The 26,895-nt window shown below is 42.3% G+C and overlaps 1 long non-coding RNA gene across 3 annotated transcripts in view; it reads left to right on the top strand.

Moving 5' to 3' along the window:
- The first annotated feature begins 4,043 nt into the window (after positions 1-4,043).
- Positions 4,044-26,895, top strand: part of LOC307190547 — a 211,836-nt gene continuing 188,984 nt past the window's right edge. For all 3 annotated transcript variants that reach the window (XR_013829490.1, XR_013829491.1, XR_013829492.1), the window contains exon 1: positions 4,044-4,192. This is a non-coding gene — a long non-coding RNA (uncharacterized lncRNA). The remainder of the gene's footprint in view (positions 4,193-26,895) is intronic.

Genomic DNA, 26,895 nt, shown 5'->3' with positions numbered 1-26,895 from the left:
TGACGATGAGAGACAGCCCAATCTGTACACAGCGCTCAGACACTCAGCTGCTGAAAGAGCCCTGAGGGGAGCCACCTGCCTACTCCCCTCCTTTGGAGGATTGTTCTCCTAGAGAAGCTACCGTGCGTTTGCGGAGCTTTCCTGAAACTCCTTATCCTCTTGGAGGCTGAGCCCCCGGGGTGCGGAGGCTTCAATTGAACCAAGAGCTCTCTTTGCAGCCCGAGCTGCTTCCCTGATCTCAGCAGCCCACAGATCTTAATGCCCTGGAAGAAAAAGTCTTTTATACTTGAAAACTCATAATGAGGAGAGGTTGCACTTTCCCCATGTGCAGAAGAGAAAAAAAAGATCCTTTTTTTTTTTTTAAAGGTTTTTCTTTTAGATTTTTTTGTATGTGTTAATTCCAGGTCTTGTCCTGTATCTTTCTGGAGAATAAAAGAACCAAAAATTCAGTGGTCCTGTATCAGGACCACTTCTCCCTGTCTGCCTCCATCTCTCTCTCTGCATGTCTCTCTATGTCTCTGTACCTGTCTGTACTTCTGTCTGTCTGTCTGTCTCTGTCTCTGTCTCTCTCTCACACACACACACACACACACACACACTCTGTTGAACCCACAGTTTTTCTGCCAGTTCTATTTTATGTGTTGTCCCCTCCTCTCCACCCCACATCCCTGCCCAGCTCCACTCTCACCATCTCCCGCCAGGACTAGCACAGTAAGACTCCTAATATGCGTCCAGCTCTGTGGTCTCACGTCACTTTTTTTAACTTGAAGGGGAAATGTGGACTGAATATCAAGTTTCAAATGATTTCTACTTCTTCTTAAATGTAGCATCATGAAAGGGATTTGGGATATATGATAAAGGAATTTTGTTGATTGAGAGTAGCCAAAATTCAAGAACTGTGGAAAATGCATAAGATGTTGGGTATGATTTGATAAAAATCCTTTGCATTCATGATTGTTCGCCTACAATGATAAACGAATGCTGTCAGAAACCATTCCAACTCAAACTTAAGTGGGCATATACAGAAAACTCCATATTGATTATATAGATATATACTGGAATGATGGAAAATAGAAATCGCTTATATTTGATTTTATACTATATTTTACAAATGGAGAAGAGCAGCTTTAGACCTGGCAAAATCATCAAGCATTGATTGTGTTTGTTATACATAGGGCAATTGTGCAAGAATAAATAAATAGTTATATCTTTTAAAAAGTTAAACATTGATTTTCAAAAAAGACATCATTTGGCAACTTTAGATCTATAAGCAACATTAATTTGATTTCATTTGGTTCTCATCCATGTTGTTGCAGGAATCAGTAGCTCCTTCTTTTTTATTGCTGTGTGATACTCTATTGCATGAAGTACCACAGTTGGTTTATCCATTCATCAGTTGAAGGACATTTGGGTTGTTTCTTTTCTTTTTTTTTTTTTGGTGATTACAAATAAAGCCATTATGAACATTTATGTGCAGTTATTTGTGTGAACGTACCTTTTCATTTATCTTGAGTAAATACTAATGAGTGGAGTTGCTGTAGGAGAGTTCCAGTTTCTCCACATCCTTGTCAGCATTTGGTGTTGTCAGACTTTAAAATATCAAAAAAACAATTCGGTCATTCAAACAGGTGTGTATTGGTATCTAATTGTGATTTTAATTTGCATTTCCCTAATGATGACTGTTGCTGAGCATTTTTTTTTCATATGCTTATTTGCCTGCCATACCTAATTTTCTTTAGTAAAGTATCTTCAGATCTTTTGCTATTTAAAAAATTGGGTCGTTTGTTTTCCTTATATTATTATTATTATTTTATTTTATTTTATTTTTTTTGCGGTACGCAGGCCTCTCACTGTTGTGGCCTCTCCCGTTGCGGAGCACAGGCTCCGGACGCGCAGGCTCAGTGGCCATGGCTCACGGGCCTAGCCGCTCCGCGGCATGTGGGATCTTCCCGGACTGGGGCACGAACCTGTGTCCCCTGCATCGGCAGGGGGACTCTCAACCACCGCGCCACCAGGGAAGCCCTGTTTTTCTTATATTATTAAAAAAAAAAAATCCTCCTCACTGCCTTGGTTCATTATTATTATTGGTCAGTAGCTCCTTATTACCTACAGGATAGAATCCAAACACTGCTGAGGTGGCAGGCTCTGACTACCAAGGAGAAACTGGATAGATGCCACATAATGAGGACATGGAGGACCGTGTCTGGAATCTAGGGGTTGCTTGGGGCACCTCTTAGTACTTCCACGTCCAGTAGTAATACTTAATGGAAAAGTGGGCAGAACCACTGAAGATTCAGACCCTTTCGAAATGAAAGTTGATGTCATCCTAGCAGGTAAAAAACCCACACCAGGTGATATGCTGACAGAGCAAAGGAAGGAAACATAGAATGAGTTACAGAGGAAGGAAGTTAAAAATTTCAACCCTTCCTGGTGATCAGCTACAGAGACAAGGACTGTCACCACTCTGCATGTTTTTTTCTTACATATTTGCACAGTGTATACTTTTTTTTAATGGAAGTATAGTTGACTTACAATGTTGTGTTAATTTCCGCTGTACAGCAAAGTGATTCAGTTATACATATATATATACATTCTTTTTTATGTTCTTTTCCATTATCGTTCATCATAGGATATTGAATATAGTTCCCTGTGCTATACAGTAGGACCTTGTTGTTTATCCATTCTCTATATAACGGTTTGCATCTGCCAACCCCAAACTTCCAATACATCCCTCTCCCACCCCGCCTCCCCCTTGGCAACCACAAGTCTGTTCCCTATGTCTGTGAGTCTGTTTCTGTTTCATAGATAAGTTCATTTGTGTCAAATTTTAGATTCCACGTATAAGTGACATCATACACATACATATATTTAACGCACACTTATTTCTTCTCTTTCTCTTCCTTCCCTTATAATTTATATGAGTATTGGTGGCAGTGGTAAACTTTAAAATTAATCTTTGTTTACAAAACATTCAGGTGGGACTGATAATCACATCACCCAGAGACAGATACTGTGACTGTTATCCACAAATGGACACCTTTACTTTTGGGATTTTGTGCCTTTCCTCTCTGGGAGAGGTAAAGTTGTCTTCATTTGTACAAAGGATAGTTGTGTTTTGTTAGGCAGAAGCATACAGTTCTGTATAGAAGTTCAAGTGTGTGTAGAAGGATATATGTGAATGATATATGTGAATGATGAGCGGCCAAGGGTGGGCTATGCTGGGTGCTCAGCTCTGACTTCTCTGCTCCAAACCCATCCTTCTAGTCTCAGCATTTTCATTCTGGAGCTGGGACTCTATCATTACTTTACTCCTTTGCCAGCGGCTCCCTGTTAGGTTCTGTCAATAAGGGGCCACTGAAAGGAGCTGGAAGGCAGGAAGGGGAAGAAAGGTCTTGCATCTTTCCGTGTTGGCTTCCTGCTTCTGTCAGAATCCTCTGAGCAATAGTTTGTCACCTTGCAGTGGCCTTCGGTCCCAGGTTTCAGGTTTTTGTTCATATTCCCACAATCAGCCTCATTGTACCCTCTTATAGAACCAGCACCCGCTAAGAACACCCTCTTCTCACAGGTGTGGAAACAGCTCTGTTGTGTCCACTCTCTAAGCTCTGGGGCTCTCAGGGCCAGATGAACAGGACCATCAGGTAGGTAGCACCTTCCTCACAGATCTGGGTCCCAGTTCTACAGGGTTCTTCCTAATGAATAATCCCAATCGCTTCCTTGTGTTTCCCGAGCTCCAAGTGTAGCATTGTTACCGACCCTCCCAGGTCAGTCCCCAACAAGGATCACCTGCCCGCAGTCTCTCACACTAATAGAACAAGACCAAGTTCAGTTCAGAAGCGAAGGAAAGCTTTGTTCTTTGATCAAAGAACGGAGAGGGCCAATCTCGTCCTCCAGAGTACCCAGTCTCCCAAGTAGGCCACGGGCGGGGCTGCTTTATACAGTTCCAGTCAGCGGAGCGCTAGGGGCGGACGCAGCTGCGCTGCTCACGCCCCTGATTGCCCAGCGGGGGGGCGGCGTCTCTGAACACCGCCCTGCCGCCGGCGCCATCTTGAAGTGTGTCAAGTACAGCGCTTCTGCACTTGGTCCCACGCTGAGGTGTCGGCGCAGCCGTTTCGCACTCAAGTGCCAGGTGCAAGGCCTCTGCACACGGTCCCCAACGAGCAAGTGAAACTAGATGAAGCACAGAGGAAAAAAGGTTAGACTTTATTTTATTACGCAGATTCTATTTCCCAGGAATTGTTAATGGGCTTTGTCGGTGACAAATCCCTCGTCTGTCTTTTGTCCTGCGCCTCACGCTTGAGGGGCGCCGAGGAGCGCGGGTCCGTCTGTAACTGCTTCCGGGTGACTTGGGGCGTCGTCATAACCGCGGGTGGAGGAGCAGAGCTTCTCCCAGCTGCCTTTACACGTGCATCCTTGTCACAGGCCTCCGCCCGGACTGTTCGCATCCCTGAGCGACCACCATTTGGAGTTTTAGAAACTCTAAACTTTGGAGACCAAGGACACCAGACAGTTTAGGATGCATGGCCCAAGTGTTAGCAAGAGAATAATGGTCATGCGTTAAAATTTTTCCTACCAATGAAGGTTTCTTGGTCTTTGCCTGTAGGTACAAGTGTGCCCTGATGTCGAGACTCTGCCGTGGCTGAATATCCCTGGTCACAATTTTGTGTTTTTTTTTGGAAGAGAAGCCTCAGGTCAGAGAGAGGTTCACACGAGGAGTCGGGGGGGGGGGGGTCTGTTGCCCCAGGTTGTCTCTCTGAGGTTGGGGGTCAGGGGCCCCCCTCACTCAAGTGTGATGCCCCCGTGGAGTGACCCCTGCAGCTTCAGGGCAGGATGGGTGGTAAGGATCACTGAGTGGGGTCCGGTCCTCTTAGGAGTGAGCTGATCTTGCGTGTTGCCAGTTTTCCGGGTGTTTAGGTTCACCCAGTCTCCGGGGGGGAAGGGGTGGAGGGCCAGTGGGTGAAGGTCGGTGGGTGCAGGCGGCACCTGGTTACCATATTCCATGAGGCCTTTCGTGGTTTCTCCTTCTGGAGGGTATACTTGAGTTGTTCCATTTCAAGGGGGCTAATGTGTCCCTTCTCTTGGACTTGGGAATAGGTCTATCATACATGAGTTCAAATGTATTTTGACTTATCTCTTGAGGTTAACTGTGTGCAAAGCAGGGCAATTGGGGGTAACTTAATCCAGTTTTCTTGAGTATCCTGGTATAGCTTGGCTAAGCTTGTTTTAAGGTCTGACTGGATCTCTCTACTTTCCTGGACAATTGGGGTGTACAGGCTGAGTGCAAGGTCCATTTTATGCTCCGGGCACTTGTTATCCCCTTTGTCACTTGAGACACAAATGCTGGGCCATTATCACTTTATAGGGATCTTGGGAGCCCAAACCTTCGGATTGTCTCTTTCAGCAATACTTTAGCCACTGTGGCTGCCGTTTAAGTTCTAGTGGGAATGCTTCTACCCACCCTGGAAACATGTCCGCTAGCCCCAAGAGATACCTGAAGTTGTCTAATGCTCTCGGTGACAGTGAAATCAATCTGCTGATCTTCAGGATATGTCTCTCTGGTCTGAAGAGTCTGAATGGAGCTTACCTAGGGGCCTCTGGTCGGCAGTGGGGTCCAACTTTGGGGTTGTTCATTGTGCAGATGGGGCAGGTCTCAACAATCCAACTGATTATACCTTTCATGCCAGGAGTTACTATGACCTCAACTAACCAATTATACAGAGCTTCCCTCCGGTAGTGAGTTCCTTGATGAACCTCCCTAACGGCTTGACAAGCTGCAGTTTGGGGAAAGAAGTATTGCCCATATTCATTAATTAGCCACCCATGGCCTCCTAGATCTCTACTGAAGCACCATTTTGGGGCTTTGGCTAATTCTCCCTTTGTGTAGACTGGGGAATAATTGGATGGATTTGACCTCTTACGTATGAGTGGTAGTTGCCAAGTTACTAGTTCTAGGGCCGCCCTTTTGGCAATTGTGTTCACCTGGTTTCCCTTTTACCTCTGCATCCCTCTTTGGTGACCCCAACAATGAATCATTGCCACTTTTTTCGGCAGCTGCACTACTTCTAGGAGTCTCAATAGGTTTAAGCCATGTTTCAACTGCTTATTCTCCACTGTAAGCATATATCTTTCCTTCCAAATAGCCCCATGTGCATGTAGGATGGCGTAAACGTTTAAGATCTTCCTGGTCCTGAGCTCTAATGCTCAGGTGAGGGCTATCAGCTCAGCGGGCTGAAGTCCCTGGACATAGGCTTCCTGCCTCTATGACTTGGGTCTAGGAGGTAACTGCATATCCTTCTGGCCTTTATCCCTCTCTCATAAAACTGCTCCTGTCTGTGAACCATTCCTCTTCAGCATTTGGAGAAGGCTCACTTCCTAGGTCTGGGTGATTGGAATAGATTGTGTCTACGGTTTCTATACGGTCATGCTCCAGGAGCCCCATTTCTGTGGGTAGCAGGGTGGCAGGATTCAGTGTGACAGGTTTGTTTGTTTGTTTACTTATTTATATTGAGGTATAGTTGATGTACAATATTATATAAGTTTCAGGTGTACAACATAGTGATTCACAATTTTTAAGGGTTGTATTCCATTTATAGTTATTATAAAATATTTACTATATTCCCCATGTTGTACAATATATCCTTGTAGCTTATATATAATAGTTTGTACCTCTTAATCCCCACCCCTATCTTGCCCCTCTCCCCTTCCCTCTCCCCACTGGTAACCACTAGTTTTTTCTCTATATGTGTGAGTCTGTTTCTTTTTTGTTATATTCACTAGTTTGTTGTAATTTTTAGATTCCACATATAAATGATATCATGCAGGATTTGTCTCTCTGACTTATTTCACTTAACATAATGCCCTCCAAGTCTATCCATGTTGTTGCAGATTGCAAAATTTCATTCTTTTTTAATGACTGAGTAGTATTCCATTGTATGTGTGTGTGTGTGTGTGTGTGTGTGTGTGTGTGTATAAAACATCTTCTTTATCCATTCATCTATTGATGGACGCTTAGGTTGCTTCCATATCTTGGCAATTGTCAATAACACTGCTATGAACATGGAGGTACATGTACCTTTTCAAACTAGTGTTTTCATTTTTTTAGATAAATGCCCAGATGTGGAATTGCTGGGTCATATGGTAGTTCAACATGTGACAGGTTTTTATGGTAACCACTGGGCTGTCTAAAAGCATAGCCTGAACTCAGATTGACCTTCCCTATTGCTTACTAAAGCCTGAACCTGGTGTGGAGTCCATGTAGTGATTGGCTGACCAACCGTTAACTTTTCAGCCCCCTTTAGCAGGGTTGTAGTAGCTGCTACTGCCCATAGGCAAAGAGGCCATCCCTTAGTGGTTTGATTTAATTGTTTAGAAATGTTCTCTTTTACCCTTTTAGTCTTCCAGTGCCTGGTTAATCAATCTATTATATTTAATTCTTCCTGTTCATACCGTGGCATCGTTTCTGTTTCTGTTTTTATTTTTCTCCTGGACTTGGATAGAGTCATCTTTTGGTGGTTAACTGTCCCTCTCTTGTTCCCTTAACCCTGCTCTGTAAATAGTTCCTTGATTAAGGACTCTAAAATTTGAGCCAGTTGGAATGAATTATTTTAGCTTCTGGACCCAAACTGATGGATGAGTGGATAACCTGAAGGGGCTTACAGTGATCAGGGGGTTTGGTGGGTCTTGGCGTTGTGATCAGAAGACCAAAGCTGAAGTTTAGATTTGTCAATCACTGGTTCTGTGGCCTTAGGCAACTCACCCTAGGATCTTCGTCTGCAAAGTGGGAAAATAAAGCATCACTTTCAGGGCTATAGTGGAGATTAAATGCAAGTTTATGTGTCTGGCAGAGTATCTAGCACATAGTAAGGTTATTTTTTAAAAATTTAATTAATTAATTTATTTTATTTTTTCGTACAGCAGGTTCTTATTAGTCACCAGTTTTATACACATCAGTGTATACATGTCAATACCAATCTCCCAATTCATCCCACCACCATTACCCCCTGCCACTTTCTCCCCTGGGTGTCCATACGTTTGTTCTCTACATCTGTGTCTCTATTTCTGCCCTGCAACCCGGTTCATCTGTACCATTTTTCTAGGTTCCACATATATGCGTTAATATATGATATTTTTCTCTTTTTGACTTACTTCACTCTGTATGACAGTCTCTAGATGTGGGCAGGAGATGGAAAGTTGGAGCAATTAAGCCCATAAGAGCACTGTAAGAACCAGGGATACAATCTGGGGGTGGTCAGGAAGTCGGCACAGCCCTGATATACTCTGGAAATCCTGGGGACAATCCCAGGATCAATGTTCTGTGTGATGGAAGGAGGATCCTAGGGAGTCAGGAGGCCAGCATAGCACTGACATGTTCTGGAGGCAATGAGAACAAATTCCTGGTCCTGCTAAGCCCCCAAATAACAATAGTTCACATTCTTTCAGGTCTATCTGGATTGTACTTTTTAACATTTCAAAACCTTGTGACATATATTACTTTATTTGAGCCTGACATAGACCTAGTGAGGTGGAAAGAGCTGGTTCTACTCTGCTCTAGGGGAAGAAAGTGAGGATCAGATGGAACAAAATAATTAAATGGCAGAGTTGGGACCGGGACCCAGAATTTCTGCCTCCCAGGCTAGGATTCTGTCTAGAGAGAAAAGACAAAATGACAGCTTGTTAATGGAAACTAAATGGGAGAGGAAGTAAAGCAAATGTATGGATTCAGTGGTGATGGAGGAAAGACATACTTCCTAGGAAGGTAAGCAGGGCCTCACAGCTCAAATTCTGCTCCAGACCATGACTAGGAGACCACCAGGTTGAATACTGGAGTGTTGATACAGATGTGCCAGGTCATCTTCTGAACTGTTCGCTGTCCAGATGCTAGTGTTGGATCTCCATCACTCTCACTTCTGCTAACAACCATGTAAATAATAAGCCCATTTACGTGTGCAGTCAATACCAACTCCTGCAGGTGGGAGAGCGCTGCAAAGTATTTTTTACTTAAAGTACTATATAGTTATAATTATTAATATGTGAAAATACTTTGTAAACTGTCAAGTGCTGCAAAATGTCCATTAGCATCATCATCACATTAGATTTTTCTCCAACTAGAGAAGTGTACATTCAGTCCCACCTTTTCGCCTTCAATTTAAGTGAATTCTGTATCCAGAACCAAATAAATTTTAGAATGTTTTTAATACTCTTGATATAGAACCTTGTCAGTATCTCTTAAAGCTCAAATAACCTCTGTCCACCTTTTCTACTTTCTCCCATATTACTCTTTCCTCTTGCATCACCCTTTTCCCCCCAGAAACTCACGAGGCCTAGAGACCTCAAATTGACCTGGCCAAAGAAATAGAGTTAGGGTCAGAGAGCCGTAGATGTGGAAGGAAACTTTAAGACTGAAGTTGACAGGTAACAGAGCTCAGACCCAGAGAGGTGAAATGACTTGCCCAGGATTACTGGGTGGGGGAGTTGCAGAGTCAAGAGTGAAAGACAGGACATCAGATTCCTGGCCTAGTGCCCTTTCCACTGTGCCATGCCTTCCAGTGTGGTTTCTCCCCTGCTACAGTGTCAGGCCACTCAGAGTCTGAGATTTTTCTTTGCCATAGCTTTACCAGGATGGTTCCATGAGTGTACTTCCCACTGGCCCCTCTAGGGATGCTCTCATGGATGGAGATCACCCTGGCATCTGTCGGGCCTTGAGATTAGGGGCTGGTGAGAAACCAAGGATATATATGGTGTGGATCAATAATCCCAAAACGTCTCTTTTGAATTCTTTCAAAATTTCATAGTTTAGGCATGGATTCCTGAAAATTTACCTACTTTGAGTTATATCTAGAGTGCAGATTCTTAACCTTAGTGGCATGTAAGAGCCACCTGGAGATCTTTTAAAAAATATTGATTCTTGGGACTTCCCTGGTGGTGCAGTGGTTAAGAATCTGCCTGCCAATGCAGGGGAAATGGGTTTGATCCCTGGTCCGGGAAGATCCCACATGCTGCAGAGCAACTAAGCCCGTGCATCACAACTATTGAGCCTGTGCACCACAAGTACTGAAGCCTGTGTGCTCTAGGGCCTGTGTGCTGCAACTACTGAAGCCTGGATGCCTAGAGCCTGTGCTCCACAACAAGAGAAGCCACCGCAATGAGAAGCCTGCACACCACAACAAAGAATAGCCCCCGCTCGCCACAACTAGGGAAAGCCCGTGTACAGCAATGAGGACCCCACACAGCGAAAAATAAAAAAATTGAAATAAATTAAAAAATATATTGATTCCTGGGAATTCCCTGGTGGTCCCTGGTGGAATATATATATATATATATATATATATATATATATATATATATTCCTTGGAATAGAGAGCCCAGAAATAAACCCACACACCTATGGACAATTAATCTTCGACAAAGGAGGCAAGAATATACAATGGGGAATTTCAGCAAGTGGTGTTGGGAAAGTTGGAGAGCTGCATGAAAATCAATGAAGATAGAACACACCCTCACACCATACACAAAAATAAGCTCAAAATGACTTAAATATAAGACAAGATGTCATAAAACTCCTAGAAGAGAACATAGGCACAACATTCTTGGACATAAATTGTATAAATGTTTTCTTAGGTCAGTCTCCCAAAGCAATAGAAATAAAAGCAAAAATAAACAAATGGGACCTAATCAAACGTATAAGCTTTTGTACAACAAAGGTAAACAAAACGAAAAGACAACCTACGGACTGGGAGAAAATATTTGCAAATGATGCAACTGACAAGGGCTTAATTTCCAATATAGACAAACAGTTCATACAACTCAGTGACAAAAAAACAAACAACCCAATTGAAAAATGGGCAGAAGACCTAAATAGACATTTCTCCAAAGAAGACATACAGATGGCCAATAGGCACATGAAAAGATGCTCATCATCACTAATTATCAGAAAAATGCAAATCAAAACTACAATGAGGTACCACCTCACACTGGTCAGAATGGCCATCATTAAAAAATCTACAAATAATAAATGCTGGACAGGGTGTGGAGAAAAGGAAACCCTCTTACACTGTTGGTGGGAATGTAAATTGGTGCAGCCGTTATGGAAAACTGTATGGAGGTTCCTCAAAAAACTAAGAATAGAGCTACCATATGATCCAGCAATTCTACTCCTGGGCATATACTCAGACAAAACTATAATTCAAAAAGATATATGCACCCCTATGTTCATAACAGCATTATTTACATTAGCCAAGACATGGAAACAATCAAAATGTCTGTCGACAGATGAATGGATAAAGAAGATGTGGTACATATATACAATGGAATATTACTCAGCCATTAAAAAGAATGAAAATAATGCCATTTGCAGCAATATGGATGGATCTAGGGATTATCATACTAAGTGAAGTAAGTCAGAAAGAGAAAGACAAATACCATATGCTATCACTTATATGTGGAATCTAAAATATGACACAAATGAACATATCTATGAAACAGAAAGAGACTCACAGACATAGATAACAGACTTGTGGTTGTCAAGGGGGAGGGGAGCGGAGGAGGGAAGTATCGAAAGTTTGGAACTAGCAGATGCAAACTATTATATATAGCAGCGGTCCCCAGCCTTTTTGGCACAAGGACCGGTTTTGTGGAAGACAGTTTTTCCGCAGACAGAGAAGCGGGGGGATGGTTCAGGCGGTAATGCAAGCGATGGGGAGCGACAGATGAAGCTTCGCTCCCTCGCTGGCTGCTCACCTCCTGCTGTGTGTCCTGGTTCCTAACAGGCCGCGGACTGGTACTGGGGGTTGGCGACCCCTGATATATAGAATGGATAAACAACAAGGTCCTACTGTATAGCACAGGAAACTATATTCAGTATCCTGTGATAAACCATAATGGAAAAGAATATGAAAACAAATACATATATGTATAACTGAGTCACTTTGCTGTACAGCAGAAATTAGCACAACATTGTAAATCAACTATACTTCAATAAAATTAAAAAAAAATTGATTCCTGGCCTCACTTCAGACCAATTGAATCTGAATCTTTGTGGGAAGGGTCCATGCGTTAGTAAGTTTGAAAAGCTCCCAGGTAATTCTGGGTTCAGCCAGAACTGAGAAGCAGAGCTCTGGAAACTAGATATCATACTAACTTTGCCACAAAAATCTGGCATCTTTAATTTGTCTACTTCAAGTCTGTCTTTAAATCCACTGTTATTCATTCTGGAGAATGGCCTCCTTTCCAGTTACCCCACAGCTAACCTCCTGTTCAGATAAACGCACAGTCTACCCCAATGGAAGAGTTTAACCTGCTCAGCCTCCCAGGTCACTCTCAGTGTCCATCCCTTGGACAGATGCACTTTTTCTCCTGGTGAAGCCCATCATTCCTGCACTGCCTTCTTTCAGCCCCAAATACCCCCACCTTTACTGAACTCAAAATCTGCCTCCTTGCCTTCTACAGTCCCTCCCCAGACAACCGAAAATCATAGATATTCTTCAGATGAGGAAATAAGACAAATATGGCTTAGATCTGAATCCATGATTTGCACTAATTTCTATTACATTTTTCATTCATTCATTTATTCTTTATGGAATGCCTTCTGTGACCAGATCCAGCCTCTTTCCTTCTGCATATCTTGAATAACCCCACATGAGGACCACCGTCTATGCAACCAGCAGGCCTGTAACTTCCAGTGTTGTCCACCACCCAGCTAAGGGATATGCATGATGAATATGTCTTCAAAGCAGGAGCTAGAAGGTGGCTTCCCTGACTGCTACCTTCCTTTCCTCTTTCCCTTTCTGGTGTCCCTATTTCTCCAGGAAAAGAAAACTGGTTATTTCTCACTGTTTGTTCATGTGCGACACTTTATGCTTTGATAGAAAGACGCTGTAAGTCCGTCTGTGTAGTGGCATGTGAACTGGCTCCTCTTAAGCGAGTCACTCCAGATGGCAACATTCACGTACCCGTGTGTCAATGTGAATCTGAAAAAGGAGGCTGGTATGCTGCCCTGGTGCATTCCGTACAAAAGTGTACTGGTCATTTCAGGACCCAAACTTCTCACCTGCTTGGTTCATGATTCACCTCCAGTAGACAGCGATTAACCCTCTGACTTCTAGTTTTCTCACATACACACTACAAATGCATACTCATCTTTATGCAGAACCATTCCCCCCAACACATTTGAGTTTACAAACTTTATAGCTAGACTCTCCGATGCACCTGAACTTCTTCCAGGAAAAACCTCTAGAACTGGCTGTGGCATGGGCATGCAGAGATGTGAAATATGTGGCATGTGGGCTGCCACTCTCCCCTTTGGCAAGCTTGACAGACATGTCTACTGTCTTTCCCTCTCGGCCTGGATGCGGCCTCAGTCTTCCCAACACTAGATCCGGGTGGTCCCTATTATTTAGAGCTGGCAAAAGAAGGGGCAGAGTCCACTGCCCAGCACAGGGGCGGAAGGAAATGTCTTTGGACCTGCACCCACCTAGGTTTGAGTCTCAGCAACTCACTGAACCCCAGTTTCTTTATTTTTAGACTAGGACACTACTACCTACTTCCTGTCAGGTGGTTGTGAGAATATCTGTGAGACATCAAGTACCCCTCCTGGCCCATTAAATGTGGGTTCCTTTCTCTTTTCTCCTCATTGTGGGACATTTGTTTGAAGACTCAGTGAGCATTTTCTTAAGTAATTTTAGGGCTAGGGGTAGATAACAAAGTCCTCCCCAAAAGATAAGATCAATGTTTGGGTGAGAGAGATGGTATATATAGGTAAAAATGATAGAATTTTCAGAGTTTACAGACAAAGAGCATACAGAATCTGGAAATTCTAGCTGTAGAAGGAGCTTCAAAAGGTAAGAAGAGGACTTCCCTGGTGGCGCAGTGGTTGAGAGTCCGCCTGCCAATGCAGGGGACACGGGTTCGTGCCCGGGTCCGGGAAGATCCCACATGCCGCGGAGCGGCTGGGCCCGTGAGCCATGGCCGCTGAGCCTGTGCATCAGGAGCCTGTGTTCCGCAACAGGAGAGGCCACAACAGTGAGAGGCCCGCGTACGGCAAAAAAAAAAAAAAATGTAAGAAGACAGGGCAGCAGGGCTGTGCTTTTGAAAGATGAGAAATGGTAATAAGGGATGATTATTATGAAGTAAAAGTGCATGACAAATTTAGAAGAAAATGGCAAAGCAGCATCCTAAGTTGCTGGTAAACTAGCTATAAATTAAATTCTTCAGTGAGGTCCCCACACCTCCTCCCAACTATTTCATCTTTCTTCTCTTTAATGAATCATCAGGGTGCATAATACACAGAGTGGCCATAAAGCAATGAGATTGATTGCCAGAAGTCAAACATGAGGAAAATCAGTTCTAGTACTTTAGATCACATCCAGTTAACGCTTGCTTATATGGAGAATTAACATTTTATTCACTGTTGCCAAACTCACCACAAATATGCTCTAAATGATTAGGACACTAAAAAGAAAATAGCCTGGGATTGGAAGTCTATGCCTCTTAACATAGCATCCATGGGTCCTAGTTTCCTCATCTGTAAAACTAAGGGGCTGTTTGACATGTATTGATGGTGTATCAGTTCAAATGTTTTTGGTTCTAAGTAACAGGACAGCTGGCTCATATTGGCTTAAATTATGAGGGGAATTTACTGGCTCATGTAATTGAAAAGCCCAAAGAAATTTGAAAAGCTTGAGGGGTAGCTCAAACAACTTAACCAGGAATCAGTCTGCCCCTCATCATCTCTTGGCACTGCTTGCCTGGTGTTGCTTTATCTTAGGCAGACCCCAGCAGACCCTTTGGTGGCAAAATGGCTTCCAGCTGTTTCCTGGGGCTACACACGCCCATTCACGAATAGCACAAAGAGAAAATCTCTGTGTCAGTGTTATCAGCAGAAGTTCTAAGATTTACTCTAACCACACCCTCTGAGGTCACATGCCTGTCCCTGAACCAATAACTGACGGGATGAAATGTGTTGATTGGCCAGGCTGAGGTAATGTGGTGCTAGGTCCATTCCCACTGCTGAGGGTGGATTCAGCCTCCCTATAACTGCATTGATTCCCATACAGAATTGTAACAGTTGGGAAGTGAGAAGAAGAGAAGGAAAGGTGCAGAGTCAAGCAAAACATTTTCATGGTCAGTGGATTTCAAACATTTGGGGGGAATGGAGCCCCAGTGTATAAAATATACACAAATGGAGCTTCACTAGCTGGTATTGGAAGCGGGGTTTAGAGCCCTGTCTTCTGTTGCTCCTAGGAGACCTGCTTAGAAACCTAGTGCTCCAGGAAACAGGGATAAAAATAATGTCTTTGGGTCCATCCAGCTCTATTCTTTGCAATTGCTTAATAAGCAACTATCTACTAGGACAACATGTGTTCATATCGATTGTCTCCAGGCAGAAATTGTGCTGTTTGTTCTGCACATGGCTCTGTGAACTAGGGAGAATATTAATTTTATTAAGAATATATTTTGTAGTCACAGTCTTTTCAACATAAAGACTTAGTACCCAGCTATCGTTTTTCAAGCTTAGCAAAGCTTGCAACTATTTACCTAAGTTTCTCATAAAGACTGGAGCAGTAAAGCCACAAATCAGCATAAATGGCTAACAAAGTTGACCAATACGTGGAGCTAGGGAGAAAGAGTATGAAAGCAGAAGGAAGACAAAGGTTTTTCAAATGAACAGTGATCAGAAATTGTTTCCTGAGAGATGCAGGGAATTAACAAAATACTGTATTTACTTTGAAAGTCATGTGGAAAGTATTTTACCTTTTGAAAAAGTTGAAGGTTCCCTTAGTAAGAGCTTTGGCATAAAAATCTAAAATACTTTTTAAAAAGCATTATGATTTTAAATTGTGGTGAAATGTACATAACATAAAATTTACTATCTTCACTATTGTTAAGTATATAGTTCAGTGGCATTACTGCATTCACACTGTTGTACAATCATTACCAACTCCATCTCCAGAACTCTTTTCATCTTGGAAAATTGAAACTTCATATCCATAAAACAATAACTCTCCACTCCCCCCTTCCCCAGGCCCCAGTAAGCACTGTTCTACTTTCTGTATCTATGAATTTGACCTTTCTAGGTACCTTATATAAGTGGAATCACACAATATTTATCTTTTTTTTTTCTTTTGGCTGCACTTTGCGGCATGTGGGATCTTAGTTCCCCGACCAGGGATTGAACCCGTGCCCACTGCAGTGGAAGTGCGGAGTCTAAACCACTGGACTGCCAGGGAAGTCCCAGTATTTATCTTTTTTATGACTGGCTTATTTCACTTAGCATGTCCTCAAAATTCATCCATGTTGTAGCATGTGTCAGAGTTTCTTTCCTTCTTAAGGCTGAATTGTATGGACATACCACATTTTATTTATCCGTCTATCAATGGACACTTGGCTTGCTTCTACCTTGTGGCTATTTAAATAATGCTGCTATGAACATGGGTGTACAAATATCTTTTCAAGACCCTGCTTTCAATTATTTTGGGTATATACACACTGAGAAATGGGGTGGCTGAATCATATGGATGAAATACTTTTTATGACACAGTTGTTTTGTAACATTCTTTAATGGGTACTCTAAAGTAGCAAATACAGACTGATAATTTAGTGATTTCTCTCTCTAGTTTAACAACAGATACAAAAGAGAAGGGAACCAGACAATCTTCTGTAGGATCAAGTGGCTTCTTTCCTATTCGTGGAGATTTTAGCTTTTAAGGGTTCAATTATGTTCTAGGTTTGCATCTGTGTAGGTCTCCCAATCACGAAATCAAGTGTAAGGGATCCATAGTTTAACCCCGGTTTAACTCAGCACCAGTCCAAGAAAACAACGCTGTGCTTTAAGAGTGAAACAAAGAGGAGCTTCTTCAGCAAGCAGGGAGAGACCGCAGAGTTACCCAGATGTAACCTATTTTTGCTTATCTAGCCCACAGCCTTCCTTTTTAATCTGGCCGGATAGGACGCACTGACAATAGAAACATGTCTCCATTTCTTCCTCAGTGGGGAAAAGAACATCTCCTTGTGAACATGGTTTCACTGTCTCAAAGTTATTTGTATCAAAGTTTCCATTTAATCAAATTTAATATCTTCTAAATATTTCTTAGAGGGAGTTGCCAAGTTCCAGGCAGTTCACACCAGCTACTAAAACAATCATGCTTTCAAACCAAGAAATGTGGTATTGAAACTTCTCTCAACTCAATCGACTTTACTGAGAAAATAAAGCTAGCATTTTGCTCACATAAAATAGCAGTAATTCAAGTACAGGCCTCATATTGTGTCCTGGGTGGTGAGTAGCTGACACACAATAATTTGGTGTTGGGCAATTGGAGAGAGAAAGAGTTTGTATCTCTCTATAATGAAGAAAGGCCACACTTAGGGTCAGGACTATTCTACCCTGGGAAAGCTGGGAAATGTTTCAGATGTGGCAACGAAGACACTGTCTCGTTCACACACTCATTAACAGTATCACCTTTCATTAACTGGGTAACAACAGATAATGAAAATTAATCACACAAAACCCCTTTTGACATGGTCTTCTATGGTGATGTCATAGACCATTGAATAGATGATACTTTTTGCTTAAGAGGTTTCTCTTTGACTGTAAGTGCTATACATTCCCAGGATGATTTGTGAATCAGGAGCTAGGTTGGTTTTGTTGGAACAAGGACTAGGAATGCTCAGTATCTTCCAGAATGTCTTTCAGATGACTGAAGTCATTGCTACTTTAGACTCGCTTACATTTCTATGTTATCATCTTGTAACCCAGGCTTCCACCAAAGAGAAAAGATTCCAGAGGATAAAGAGTGATCAGCTCCTCCCCTACTCTGTCCTCTCTCTTACCTTCTTCTTCTCAGGGACATCTCTTTCTCACCTGTCATATGTTGCCAGCACCCTATTGTGTATGTATGTCACTTTTATATGATTACCATCTATGGGACCAAGATGGCTAAAGAGCATTCTTGCTAAAAGCATTCTTGTCTCTAGTTCTTTCCTCCTAGTGCAGTTGGGGGGTCAAGCTTTAATTTGCATAAGAATCCCCAGGAGGGACTTCCCTGGTGGTGCAGTGGTTGGGGGTCCGCCTGCCGACGCAGGGGACACGGGTTCGATCCCTGGTCCGGGAGGATCCCACATGCTGCGGAGCAACTGTGCCCGTGCGCCACAACTACGGAGCCTGCGCTCTGGAGCCTGCGCGCCGCAACTGCTGAAGCCCACACGCCACAACTACTGAGCCTGCGAGCCACAACTACTGAGCCTGCGTGCCTGGAGCCTGTGCTCCGCAACAGGAGAAGCCACTGCGGTGAGGGGCCTGCGTGCCGCAACGAGGAGTGGCCCCTGCTCGCCGCAGCTAGAGAGAGCCCATGTGCAACAATGAGGACACACTGCAGCCAAAAATAAAAATAAATAAAATAAAATAAATTTATTAAAAAAAGAATCCCCAGGAGAGGCTGCTTTAAATGCAAATTTTGGGGCCTACCTCCAGAGACTTTGATTCACTATGTCTAGAGTAGAGCCCAGATATCTGCACCACAGGCAGTTCTGGGCAGGTGGCCCATTGACCTCAATTTAAGAAGCCACATCCCTGAGGATATCCCCCAGCCAGGTGTTCAGTTTGATCAGGAATGGGTTCCCTTGGACAAGCGTGGCGTTCCCAGATTTCCTCTAATGCATTTGAGAGCAACCAAAAATTTTTGTAAACATAATTTGCCGGATTATTTTCTACAGTTAATCATTAAGAGGAGCCGATTCATGCAGTAAGGGCCAGTCACACTTCTGCACGCCTTGATATAATTAAGGGCGGGAGTTCCTGTTTTGGGTGTTCCACAGCTGCCATGAACTGTGACTGATAGATTGGACAGGTAGAAACTGCAGACAGAACAGGGCTCAGTGAGCTGGGAAACTGGCCAGTCCCTTCCCCATGGCCTCAGTTTTCTCATGAGTGAGGGAGCTATGTCTAAAAGAGATGAAGGAAAGGTCGAAAAGAGAACCAGAACTTAGTGATCCCAACCTGAGCCCTTTCAATTTTAAAAATCATACACTGCAATTGCATAATTAAGTAATGCATGACTAAATTCTTGTAAAATTGTTGCAGATGAAACTAAATTCCTCTTTGATCGTCTCCCTCTGCAAACTTCTTATTCTTCCAGGAGGGATTCACTGCTTTCAGTTTGGCAAACATCCTTCGATACCTTGTTCTGTGCATGCACATATAGTTATCTGTACCCAGGGAAACACACGGCCTGATTTGATGTATATGTGTATGTGTTAAAAACATAAATGGGATCTCATCATAAACATCACACTGAAACTTGCCTTTTGCACTGAACAGTTCATCTTGGAGATTTGTTATTACCTAATTCTTATAAATCTACTTCACTGGCTTTCACTGTTGCCAAGCCTTCCAAATTTTGAGTATCTCCTAGTCTATTCAGCCATTCCCTTATTGATAGACACTTTGATTGTATCCATTGTTTTGCTAAAACGAAATGGTTTAGTGCACATCCGTATACATGCCTCCTTGAGCGCATGTATGTTTTCTAAGGTAGATACCATGAAGTTGAATGGGGCATTTTATGTCTGGGACATTTTATGTCCCAGAGTATGTACATTTTAATGTTTAATAGATATATCCCCTCATCCTGGCCAACGTTGTCAGTGTCAGTTTCTAACATGTTGACAATCTGTTGGCAGTAAAAGGGCATCTGGTTTCACTTAAATTTACATTTTCCTGATATCTTGTCCAGTTGGGCATTATTGTTTGTTGGCTATTTATGTTTCCTCTTTTGTGATCTACCTCTAATCTACCCTTCATCTATCTTACGTCATGTGGCATGATTTTTTAAAACTAAATTTTAGGAGTCTTTATACATCCTGAATACTAATCCTTTGGTATCTATGCTGTAGATAATTTTTTCTGCGTTATTATTTGACAACGTAATTTATGGTATCCTTATATATTTTTCCAATCAGAAGTTTCAAATTTTTACGTGGTCTTCTTCTATGAATTTTGCTTTCTTTTGTCCTGTTTATGAATGCCTCCCCTATGCCCAGATCAAAAATATATTTTTGTATATTTTCTCCTATCGTGAAGCCTGTGTATTTTCTGGTTCAGGACGCTACCTGAATCTCCACCAGGGATCTGGACTGGTAGATGAGCAAGGATGCTGAAGTCCTGTCTGGGAAGTAACCACTTATATTTTGACTTTCAGTTGGATTCACCTGTAGGTTTGGACTCAGGAATGTGCATCTTAGGCTGCCTAAGGGGAGTAGCTTAGGTTCTAACAAGAAACTTTTCTGAGGGACATCGTAAAACAAAAAGAAACATTCAAACTACAAATCCAGAAAAGCTATGCGATCGCTTTCTCTGGAGATGGCCATAACGCAGGCAGACATGCACTTGTTTAGGGTATTTAGGGTAATTCCACACTTGGAGAGGCTCAAACAATTTGCTTCAAGTTTCTGGAAATTTCCACAGGCAGCATAGTCTAATGGAAATATAATATGAGCCATACAGATATTTTTAAATTTCTGGTAGCCACATTTAAAAAGAAGTAACAAGAAACAGGTAAATGGGGTGGAACTTAGTCACTTTCATGTAAGATTAAACCACAATTACAGAGAGTAGTAATTTGTGAAATTCAATTATTTATGTTTGAATTTGGTAGCAGGTCTGTTTTAATGTATCTAAATTTTGTTTCTCCTGTACTCCTTTTTTTAAAACTAAATATCTCTTACATCATTTACGATATCATTCTTATGTTGCCTGAAAAACAAAATCCATCAAAATAAATGTGTTGGTTTATCCATTAAAAAAAAAAGAGCACGAGACCGTAGGGTCCCGCTCCGACAACAGTCAGCCTGGCAGTGGTCCTCATGGCAGAGGTGAGATGTAGATCATGGCCTTCTCCCCGGGGCCCTCCCAGGCCCTCCGTCCTTGGGACGCACAGGTGAGCTGGGGGGGCTCAAGGACAGGCTGAGGGCTATGTCCTGCAGAGCTCCAGAGCCCTTGCCATGGCCGCCCACTGGCCAGGCCCAGGCCTTGAAGCAGCAGCAAACCCCTCCCCCCATCCCCACCTCCGTGACCTAATGGCAGCGGCGGTCTCTGTGGGTCGCAGTCCGCTGAGGCCTCAGCAGCTGGAGTATATGGACACTGCCATTAAGGTTTACAGGAACATCGTAATGTGACCGTGACCTGACCTCAAGAACAAAGGATCTGACACAAAGAAGTCTGCAACTGCTAACCATGCTCCTCCCTCACCTTTCCTATAATATGGCTTTGCTGGAAGCTTTCAGGGAGTTTGGGGTTTTTAAGGCATGAGTCCCCCATTCTCCTTGCATGGCCCTGCAATAAGCCTTTCTTTGCTGCAAACTCCGTTTTGTTATTGTTTTGCCTCACTGTGCGTCGGGCACATGGACTTGCGATCAATAACAGGACCACTTGCTCTGGGGGAAGCCAGCTGTCATATCCTATGGACTCTCAGCAGTCTGCAGAGGCCCACTTGACAAGGAACTAAGGCCTCTTGCCAACAGCCAGTGAGGATCTGAAGCCAGTCAACAACCACGGAGTAAACTTAGCGGAGGACCCTCCAGCCTTCAGATAACTGCACCCCTGCCAAGGACTTGACTGCAACCTCCTGAGACATCTCAAGGTAGATTCACTCAGCTAAGCCACTTCCAAATTCCTGACCCACAGAAAAATGAGGGAATAAAATTGGTTGCCTTAGGCCACTTATGCAGCAACAGATAATGGAAATGGCTACTTTTTCCAAAGCCCCTAGGGTGTGATACTGCTTTAACAGTTTATAATAATAGTTTTTTAAAAATAAATATAAGTATTTCTGTCACCTTTACAGTTTATAAACAGCTTCCTCACTTATGCTCTTCTAATACAGGAATCCATTCTCTTTCCTTCACAAGGTGCTGATTCATTTCAGGTTTGTAAAATTTCCAGTGGCTAATTTTTTGCCTGATATTCAGCATAAGATAGCAAAAAAAATGTGGGCATTGGAGTCAGACAGACTGGATTATCTTAACTGAGATAAAAATTATATACAGGTAAATAAACAGATTTATAAAGGTACAGTTCAATGAGTTTTGACAAATGCATTCTCCGATACAACAAAAAACACCAATAAAAATAAGGAGCATTTCTCTCACCCTAGAAAGTTCTCCATAACCCATCCTATGCAATCTCCTCTACCCTAGAGACAACCAGGGTTCTGATTTCAGTCACCAAAGATTGGTTTTGCCTTCTTTGAACAAATGAATTTTACAATATGTGTTATATATGATTACTTTCACTCAGTAGAGTGTTCTTAAAATTCATTCATGTTGCTGTGGATAACAATACTTTATAACATTTATTGCTAATTAGTATTTTGTTGAATTAATATAATTAATATAATGTAATATATTATAATATACTGCATTCTTCTGTTGATGGGTTGTTTCCAGATTGGGGCTATTAAATTAAGCTCTTATAAACATTTTGGATAAGTCTTTTCTTAGACATATTTTCATTTATCTTGAATAAAATACCTATGAATGGATTTGCTAAATCATAAGGGAGGTGTATAACTTTGTATGAAACCGCCAAACTGTTTTTCCAAAGCATTCGTATTATTACATTCCCACCAGCCGTGTATGAGGGTTCTAGTGGCATTACATCCTAGCTGACATTTGGGGTTATTGTTTAAATTTTAGTCATTCTAGTAGATATATAGTGGTATTTCAGTGTGGTTTTAATTGGCTTTTACTTGATGATAGAGGATGTTGAGCTCTTTCTTAAGCTCACTGCCCATTTTTATACTTCCTTTGTGAGGTATCTGTTCAAGTCTTTTGTCTGCTTTTATAACATTTAAAAATTATTGACTTATAGGGATTAGTTTATATTATGGACATGAGTCTTTTGTCAGATATGTGCACTGTGAATAACCTCTCTCAGTCTGTGGTTTGCCTTTTCCTTTTCTTAACAGGCTTGTTTTTGTTTTTTATTGTTTGTTTGTTTTTAATGACTAGGGGTCTTTAATTTTGATAAAGTCCAGTTTTTCTTTTGGGGTTATTTTTGTGTCTTTTCTAAGAAATCTTAGCCATGCTAAAGCTTGAATATATTTTTTCTTCTATGTTTTCTATGAATATGTTTCTTTAAGAAAAAGAAGATTTAATAGTATCGGCTTTTACATGTAAGTCCATGATTCATCTTGAATTAATTTTTGTGATTGATTAGGAAAGTATTGGAATTTCTTTTTTTCCCATTTGCTGAATAAAATTTTGTTTCTTCATTAAAAAAAACAGTAAAATAAATTCAATGAGTTAATCAGATATTTCCAAAATAGTATCATTTCAACATGTAGTTGATAGAGCATATTACTAATGTTATTAAATTTTTTTTTGTGCTGAGTCTTTGACATCTAGTGTATATTTTATACTCATAGCACATCTCAATTCAGCTAACCATATTTCAAGTGCTCAATAACCACATATGTCTAGTGACTACTGTACTGGACAGTGCAGCCCTTTACCCTCCCCCGCAGCCTGTTCTTCTTAACAAAAGTGTATCATAACTTCAATTGATCCTACCTACTGATGTAGATTAATCTTCCTAAAGCACAGTTCTGCTTGGATTAATTCCTGGAGCGGATGTTGTTGTGAGTGAAGACTTTTAGGAAGAGGTGGCAGTTAAGCTGAAACTTGGAGGGTGGGTAGGAATTAGCCAGGGGGTCAGAGGGAAGACTGTGAACAAGGAGGTGGCTGGAGTGTACAGGCTGAGAGTGAAGCAGCCATCAGATCCTGAGGGGTATGTAGGCTCTGCTGAGGGGGCTGAATTTGATTCTGAAGATAATAGGAAGTCATCACACATTTGTCAGTAGGGAATATGGGAGAAAGGCAAGCCAGGAGGAAACTAGTGTGGAGGAAAGTGCGTGATCCAGGTAAGAAATAACTAGGGCCTGAGCTAAGGAAATTCATTCATTCACTCATTCATTCCACAAACACTCAATACCTACTGTGTGCTAGGCACTGGAGAGAAAGCAGAAAACAAAACAGCTTTGCCCTCATAAAACTTCATTACACTGTGGGATAAGAGGTAGATGATGCAGGGTGATCCTCAGGTTTCATATGTCATTTGGTGGATGGTGGGGCCATTCTCTGAGATAGAAGTTCAGGAGGCAGAACAGGTTTGGGAAGAAAGATAAGTTCAGCTTATCCTTTTGACAAATGTTTGGGGGTATTTTGGGGACACCTAAGTGGAGCTATGTGGCAAGCAGTTGAATTGCATACTGGGAGATCAGGAGATCTGGAAGGGATGCCTAGATTTGGGAGCCATGGTGTATCGATAGTATTAAATCCCTGGCAGTTAGTGAGATAGTCCTGGGAGGAAGTGTAGAAGCAGGAGTCACAAACTCAGCTGTCTACAGTGGTGAGGTGACTTGTGAATGTAGGTGAATTGGGTCATATAAGAGACAAAGAAAGTGTTGGGTTCATGGCCAACTGGAAAGGGTGTGCTCCATCTAAGACAGCCAGAACTGGCCTGTGGGCCTCCTGTTGCAACAGACTTTTGGAACATCTCTCTGCCTCATCTCCCATTTTTTATAAAGATTCTTCTGGCAGGTAGTTAGCTATTCATAAAAATCCACTCCTTCTTTTGAGACATTCACTACATTTCCCAGCCTCCCTTGCCATTACAAGTGGCCATGTGGCTGGGTTCTACTCAGTGGGATGTGAGCAGAAGCAGTGTTTTCCATTTCCTGGCCAAGGTCTTGAAGAAAACGATATGCCCCTTCCTCCTCTCCTTTTCCTCTGGCTGGATGTAGACGATGAGGTCTAAGGGACTTTGGAGTCATGAGATGGAAGGAACCAGGATCCCTGTATCATTGTCTGTAATAAAGCCACCTACCAACCAGGATACCTGCTTTTGACTATTACATCAGAGAAAAATAAACCTTTGTTACGTTTGAACCATTATACACGTTTGGCTCTGTTTATTACTACAGCCTTGCCTAATCTAACAATTACATTTTTAATCAAACAAATACCAAACTAGTCCTGACTGTGAGCTCTGTAAGGGCAGGGACCGTGCCTGTCTAATTCACTGCTGTAGCCTTAAAGCCTAGCCCAGGACACAGCTTGGAAAGGTACTCAAAATGTGTGGATAAAGCTAGCTATGTTTTATCGAGCATTTGTGATGTGATATGCTAGATACCATACTAAATTTTTTACATGTTGTACATTATTTCATGTTCATGACAATTCTCTAAGGAGGTTCTATTCTTTTTTATTTCCAGATGAGGAAATTAAAGCTTAGAAAGCTTGCAGCTAGTACTCAAGACTTGGCAGGGCAGCCCCAGAGCCTGCACTCTAAAACACTAGTACATGACCATGTGTATACCTACCTTAACATTTTAGCTCATGTCATTTCTCCCACCAACTCCTTCTCTCCACTTACTAAAGCCCTGCCTTCTTCAGTCTTCCCAGGACCCCTTAATCACTCTATCCTTTAATTGCTCCAGCAGGAATAACATATATAACATTCCTACAACAGGGATTTCATGTATCTATCTGCTGCCACTAAAAAGAAACTACAACCTTGAGGGTAGCACAATATCTTAGATAGTATTCATCTTAGTGTTACATCTTACAGTGTTCCTTACAGTATTGAGTAAGACATAGAAAGTGCCTACTATGTACCAGGCACTAGGCACTAGGGACCAAAATATAAATAAGATAGTCAATTCACTCTTGAAAAGCTCTTAAGTCTTGTGGACAAAGAGAGATGAAAAAAGTGCATCACAACACAAAGTAACAAGTGCATCAAGAGAGGCAGAAGAGGAACAAGGAGCCAGTTCATCTTGGAGGAGGAAAGAAAGAATTCCCACAACACATGATGTTTGAGCTGAACTTCTGAAGGATGAGTAGGAGTTTTGCAGTTTAAGAGGGATCCTAGTTAGTGGGGAAAGCACTTATAAAAGCATGAATGCATCAAGATTCAGGTGCTGCTCTGAATGAGTGAGGTGTTGACTTGCTAGAATGTAGGATTCATTCATTCATCCATTTATTTATTCAACAGATACCTAGTAAACCTAGAATGTGCTAGGCATTGTGCCAAATGCAGAGGATTCAAAAGTGAGCAAAACAGATATGATCCCTACCTTTGTGGAGCTTAAAATCTTCTAGGGATTGCAGCTGATAACAAAGCTCTAACAATCATGAGAGGGGAAGGAGGCAAGGATATCTAAGCATGTGAAGGAGGAGTTAGGGGAGTAGGCAGGGCCAGATTATGAGATTCCCAATACCATGCTAGAAAGATGGAAATACCCCTTGAATCCATTACCAAGTCCTGCTTCTCCCGCCTCCCTGAGAGCTCTCAATTTTGTCCAGTCCTCTCACCACCACTATTGTCGGTGCAAGCGACCATCTCCTCCTTGGATGAATGTGACAGTCTTCACAAGGCAAGGGCCACCTTGGCTTTCATTCCCCACCGCCATCCATCATCCCCAATGCAAGCAGAGTGATTTTTCAAAATAAGAATGGTCACCTTAGGCTCTCTGGTAGACAGAAATTGAAGATGGCCCCATGATCTCCATCCCCCTGGTGTTACTCTGGTGATTATCTTACATTACACAGCAAAAGGGGTTTTGCAGTTAAGGCAACTAATTAGTCAGCCTTTTTTTAAAAAAAATAATAATTTATTTATTTATTTATTTTTTGGCTGCGTTGGGTCTTCGTTGCTGTGCGCGGGCTTTCTCTAGTTGCAGCGAGCAGGGGCTACCCTTTGTTGTGGTGTGCAGGTTTCTCATTGTGGTGGCTTCTCTTTGTTGCGGAGCACAGGCTCCAGGCATGCGGGCTTCAGTAGTTGTGGCACGTGGGCTCAGTAGTGGCACACGGGCTCAGTAGTTGTGGCATGCAGGCTCAGTAGTTGTG

Source organism: Stenella coeruleoalba, assembly GCF_951394435.1.
Source record: "Stenella coeruleoalba genome assembly, chromosome: 8".
Classification (NCBI taxonomy): domain Eukaryota; kingdom Metazoa; phylum Chordata; class Mammalia; order Artiodactyla; family Delphinidae; genus Stenella; species Stenella coeruleoalba.
This window is presented reverse-complemented; position numbering and strand designations above follow the sequence as displayed.